This window comes from Nicotiana sylvestris, chromosome 11 (genome assembly GCF_000393655.2).
Source record: "Nicotiana sylvestris chromosome 11, ASM39365v2, whole genome shotgun sequence".
In the NCBI taxonomy this organism is placed as follows: domain Eukaryota; kingdom Viridiplantae; phylum Streptophyta; class Magnoliopsida; order Solanales; family Solanaceae; genus Nicotiana; species Nicotiana sylvestris.
Window position 1 is genome coordinate 86,160,338 of NC_091067.1, and position 6,536 is coordinate 86,166,873.

General features: G+C 33.7%; 1 long non-coding RNA gene across 1 annotated transcript; it reads right to left on the reverse strand.

Moving 5' to 3' along the window:
- Positions 1 to 947: 947 nt before the first annotated feature.
- On the reverse strand, positions 948 to 5,705 carry LOC104240061 (uncharacterized). The gene is made up of 3 exons (XR_714295.2): positions 5,530 to 5,705; positions 4,985 to 5,044; positions 948 to 1,391 (listed from the first exon to the last, which is right to left on the reverse strand). It is a non-coding gene; the product is annotated as an uncharacterized lncRNA (long non-coding RNA).
- Positions 5,706 to 6,536: the final 831 nt, after the last annotated feature.

The window sequence follows — 6,536 nt, forward strand, 5'->3', positions numbered from 1 at the left end:
TTACCAAGGGTGTCAACCGCAATTTCCAGTTTTAGGACCAGATATAACAAGACTTTTTTTATGAGTTAAATTGTACTACTCTATGTTTTTGAAATGTGAAGGTACATGTACAGTAGTTTCCTTTTCCTGCACATTTTTAGAAGATTGACATTGTTCAATCTTGTGTGTAACTTTGAGGTTAAGCTTTGTCCCTCTTGTTCTATTTTATATACAATTTTTTCTATATATTTAGGTCGAGGGTATCGAGCAGAGAAGGTTTTTATCCCTAAAATAAGTCTTTTTCCTTTGATCGACTCGAAGCAACCACGAGCTCTAATTTAAAGTAAGTCTAGAACCACTGAGATTAAGTTGTTTTCTATTTTCTCTCCAGGCTCCAGGCTTAAATTGGTTTGTCAACCACGTTTTCTCTCCTTCAAAACAATGCTCTGAACACGAAAGTGTACAATTCCGCCCCCTTCTCCCATGCTGAGTAACACCACCCAGGCTAATGCCTAGTTTATAAATAAGAACATCACAAATAATGCTGAATTACTTATAGTTCAAATTGTGGGACGTGGCACCTTGGTAAGAACTAAGGTGATATTGCTGTGAATTAACAGGGACATAAATGTTGTTGTAGCTCTCCTTAATTTCAGGTTTTGTATTTAATTGGTTAATAATTATGTTAGTCCTAATTATAAAAGTTTTAAATTTTCAATCATATTGTGACACGTATAATGTTTTAGTTCAAATTAATGGTTATTTGACTTCCGTGTATATAATTAGTGGCGGAGCTACAATATAAAAATGTAATCAGGAGAACATCCCTTCTTTGAAGAATCAAAATTGTGTATATAGTCAAATAATATTTAATTATTATAATTTGAGCACGCATAAAACAATTGAGAGGCTCGTCCCAGCGATGAAGACTTAAACGGTGTTTCAAAATAACTTTAAACCCGCCGGTTTGGACCAATCTGTGGGAGCTTCTCTTTTTCTTTTTCTTTTTTTTGTAAGACTTATATTAATAGAAATTAAAGGATTGCATCAGTACAGGGATCAAGATGCATCACAGACATCGAAGTAGCTAAACTAGCAATATGAGAAGTTACTACAAGCGCTCCTGCATGGGATGCATTACTAAACAAAACATTGCTATTACAAAAACTAGATAAAGCAGAGATTCTTTGTGTGAGTGAGCTGGAGAAAATGTGGTTGTTGTTGGTAACGAGCCTCCGGCGCGTTGTTCCGGCTAGATCATCCTGATAGAGAGTCCTGACAAAAAGTGGTGGGGTTGCAAAATATAGACAACTGAGGGCATCTGCATATATTTGGCTAGACTATTTGCAATATTATTTTGCTCCCTATAGACACGTTGGATAGAAGGCCTACTCAGTTGTTGAAGCAACAACCTGCAGTCATTAAGAATGTTAGTGTAGTGCATAGTATGCATAGTTAACATACCAATGATGTCGTGTGATCGGTGTCAGTTGGTAGCGCACAGCAAGCTTCAATCCCATGTATAGCGCAAGGAGTTCTGTGTGGATACTGGTGGTTGGATATGATTTACCTGCAAAGCCCATGACCCAGTGGCCTTGTGTGTTGCAAAAAACCCCACCTATTCCATAACTGTTTTGATTTGATGAGGCCGTTCCATCTATGTTTAGTTTATAGTGATTTGGTGCCGGAGGATGCCATTTGATGTAGAGGGGGGTTGGTAGATGTTTTGTGCGGTTTTTTTGTGTTAGAAAATAGTACTCAGCTGCCGTACTTATGAGCAGAGGAATATTAATGGGCATAGATTTTTGCGTTCTAGTGTGTTTTTATTCCGTATATGCCATGTGTGTCGCGCTTCCTTTTTTCCCTTTTTGCGGGAAGTTCGGATTTCGATATTCATGGGGAACAACTCGTTTTCTTTGAGAATTGGATATTTGAAGAGTCGTCACCTAACATATTAAGGTGCGTTAGGGCACCTAGAGCAATCAACTCATGTAACTAATTTGCATTACCAGAGATTATGGTAAGGGCTCGAAATAACTTTGAGGGGAAGGCAATAGTAGTATAGTGATGCACCTTGTAAGTAGGGGGGGCCTATGTAGGGGTGGGGTTCACTGGAATCCGTTGGACTCGGCAAAAATATTGTATGTATATATATCTGTTAAAATAGGGTGGACCCCTTTAAATAGTTTATTTGACCCTCTAAGTCACATAGTCTGGACAGAAGAGTTGGTTTGTTGAAGTGCTTATGAACATTTTTTTTACTTGATGACCCAGGTACGAATCAGGGGTCCTACAATCTATATTATTTTATTTTCACATTTTTAAATTCAATGATTATTTAATTACTTAGTATTCAACTGATTTATTTCTTATATTATCTTTTCTGAATGGGAGAATTACATCCCTTGTCACTTGGCCCAACAATCCATCAGAAAATGGCCCATGTTTGAAGTCATTACCCAGTATAGCCCAGGTTGTACATAATCTGAAAATTAATTTTCACTAGTTAGCCCACCCCTTATTTCTTCGTTCCCCTTTTTTTTCGTTCCCCTTTTTTCTTCGTTCTTTTTCTCCTTCTCATGTCAGCCTTTGCACCATTTCTCTACTATTGTTATTCTCCTTCAATTCATTTCTGGATTTCAATGGTTAACTAAGGATTTGAATAATAAAAGTCACCATTACAAGTGGTTCGAAGATGCGATTTCAGAAATTAAGTTTTCCGATTTGTTAGTTGTTTGGAATGGGTGTTGTCTTAATTGATTGGAATCATCAAGATGAGTTCAAAACTCAAATTTGAAGTGATTTGGAGTAGATTTAGGATATATTTGAGTTAAATTTCAGAAATTGAGTTTTTCGATTTGTTACTTGTTTGGAATGGGTGTTGTCTCAATTGATTGGAATCATCAAGATGAGTTCAAAACTTAAATTTCAAGTAATTTGGAGTAGATTTAGGCTATATTTGAGTTAAATTTCAGAGGATGCCCAAGGAAGAAAAAGAAGAACACGTGAAGTTCCGTTGATAGGATTTATTTGTATAATAATGTATAATATTATATAAATAGTATATAATAGTGTATAAACACAACTGATACACTATTATATCCAAGGTTGATACATTATTTAAAGGTATTTGGTGAATTTCTCGCATTTTCTTTTTCTTCTTCTTCTCATTCTTCTTATACACCTATATACATAGTGTATCAAGAATATTTTTACTCTGTGATTATACATCTTTATATACTTTTATACAACTATATACATACTGCACCTCTTTGTATAAAAGTGTATAAGCATCGCTGACGAAATTTTTGTACAATTTTCACTTGCAGTTCTTGTATAAAACTAGTCCAAATCTCCAGCAAATAACTTCAAACTTTGTATACAACCTACTTAGACTATTTCTAATAAGTTCAAACAATACACACTCCAAATTTCTCACAAAATCATAATCGAAATTTAACAAGATTAGCTAAAGGAGATGAGATTTTAGGTTTCTCGCGTCTGTTTTTGCGTTTTGCAGTTGTCATAGGTATGTATAAACCTGAAGATATATAAAAAAAAATTTAAAAAAAAACAGAGAAATATTGGTTATGGAAGAAGGCACTAATGAGTGTTGACTGAATAGGGTCAAAAGTCTTTTTAAACTTTGTTTTATAATACAACTTGTTCAATGTCTTTATCTTATTTGAGTTATCCAACGTGCTTTACTTACGACCTATTTGATTCAACTGCTTATTTGTAATGGACTAATTTGTGAATATAAGTTCGGACGGACCCATAGTTATGGACCAAGAGGGGTGCCTAACACCTTCCCCTCGAGGTTATTTCGAGCTCTTACCCTAAATCTCTGGTAATGCAAACCAATCCAAGAGTTAATCACTCTAGGTGCCATAACGCACTGTAATCCGTTAGGTGACGACTCTTCAAATACCCAATTCCCAAAAGGAAATGAGTTATTACCCCATGGAATGTCGAAACCCGGACCTCTCTCCGCGATGAGAGAAAAAAGGGGGCGCGACAGAAGGTATTCGGGGGGTTAAGCTCATTTAAGCATTTTATCAAGCACTAGCTGTGCATTATGATTTCAAGGTTCTCCTATGGTGAATTCTGTCATCCCACAATCCAATGTTTACCCATTTGAGCTCAATAACCTTCCCACAAACCTTGTTGGTACATGTATGCATAAATAACACTCTCATACCCAAGAATCATACTCCCCATTATCCATCTTCTACCCCAAAAAATCCTTACTCTATAATCCTCAAACACATTAGCCTATCTCGACACCACAAAATCTCAGGTTCTAGGTGAAACATTTACGGGGCCTTACACAACATAAACAAAATGCGAAATCTTTTTTCACACTATACTTCAACCATCTAGAGTGCAAATCTTTAAACTAACGCGGACTGAATTGACGCATTTTCTCCTCGAATAAAATTTTAGGAAATTTGTAATCAACTGGTTGTCAAGGCCCTCTGGATTTAGTGTCTTCTCACTTCATCTCGTATTCTAGAGCTATATCTATCAATGGGTATTATCTCTCAAGAATCAGGACTAAGTGATTCCACATCAAACTCCTCAACAAGATGGAAAGAATTGTCTCTAAAACTAGAACTTGGTTGAGAAGAATTAAACCTAATAAAAAATATGTCCATCTCAATTCACATCAATAAAACTTCCTACAAAGCAACAATGCCAAGAAAAACAATATTTTTAATATGAGTAATCACACTCCTTATAGTAATATCAGAATAGAAGTAACATATAATAGAGGAATTACACCTCTTATATCAAGAACAAAGAAAATAGAATATTTCTAATAGGGGAATCACACCCATTCCATCAAGATCAAAGAAAAAAAATATATATTTCTAATGGAGCAATTACACCCCTTCTATCACGAATAAAAGCAAATATAATATTTATAATAGGAGAATCACACCCATATATTTTATTATAAGTCATAACTTTATTATTATTTTCTTAAAGATAGAAGACTTACCAATTTGTGAGAAGGTATCCTTGAAATCTGAATCAACTTGGTTTCGAATCATACACTTCACTGAAATAATATTTCAAATAGCATTAGCACAGAATCTTCAAATACATATGAAATTAATTTATTAAGAGAAAAAAATTAGCATACCAACTAAAGATTTAACATCTTGTAAATGTGCACCATGATTGTTGTCTGCTCAAACAATAAATTCAAAAACTAAAGAACAATAGCTAATTCAAATACTAAAAGAAAGTATCCTAGAAATTCAAATACAGTTTGGTTTCTTGCAAGCATTATCTACTATATTAAAGAACTCCAGAAAATTAAGCTAACAAAGAGCGAAATCTACATGAGCACTTTACTCATCAATTATTTGTTCAACTTAAGTGTTGCTAATTAGATTTGCATTTGATGGTGTTAGTAAAACTGGGATATTTTGAACGGGGAAGAACGTAAATCTACTCATAGCCAATTTAGGTCAACTGCCAATCTAGGTTAAAATCACACAAATCAAAAAAGCAATATTTGTAAAAAGAAGAAAAACTTACTCAAATAATCAAAGATTTGAAGAAGAGTCTCTCACTGAATAAAACGGTGGGATTCAAAGTTCAAAGAGATGCAAAGAAGTGAAGAACTGAAAAAGAAAGTTGAAGTTGAAGGGGGGCAGAAAGAGTTTGTTTGGTGGATAAAAACGAGTGTTTGTTGAATTGTTCTCTATTTGAGTTCTGACCTTTGAGAGGTTTAAAAATATTAAGCTAATTAAGTAATAAGTTAACTATTATATAAAAATATTAAACTATAACTGAATTCAGAAAGACAAAATTATAAAATAATGCACTTCATACCTTGCACCATTTTAGCTCAGTTATAAGTTTGCAAATACGTAGCCAAATATCAATAAAATCTTTTATTTTCCCATTCCCTCTAATTATAACAACCTCATTTATTCCTACCTACCCCTATTGTAGCGCTCTCCTCATTTTTCACACATAAATATTTAATTTAATTAATGAAAAAGAATCATATGCAAACAAAACTGAAATGAAAAATCAGTTCCTCATTCATTCAACACTCATTAGTGCCTTCTTCCATAACCAATATTTCTCTGATTTGTTTTTAAATTTTGTATATCTTCAGGTTTATACATACCTATCACAACTGCAAAACGCAAAAACAGATGTGAAAAACCTAAAATCTCATCTTCTTTAGCTAATCTTGTTAAATTTCGATTATGATTTTGTGAGAAATTTGGAGTGTGTATTGTTTGAACTTATTAGAAATAGTCTAAGTAGGTTGTTGTAAGCACGTGATTTTTGCCCTATGTGAGAATTACTCCCAAAAAATTCAAAATAAAATAATTTTCCTTTGTGTGCAATTTTGAGAATTTCGTGCCATTTTTGATAAATCATTTGTGTTTGTCCATGCATGTTTATTTGTTAAATTAATAAAAAAAATACAAAATTATGTCGCATTTGCATTTAGGATTTAATTCTACAATTAGGAGCAATTAAATTTGTTTACAAAAACAAAAAATCATAAAAATAATGTACGTTGC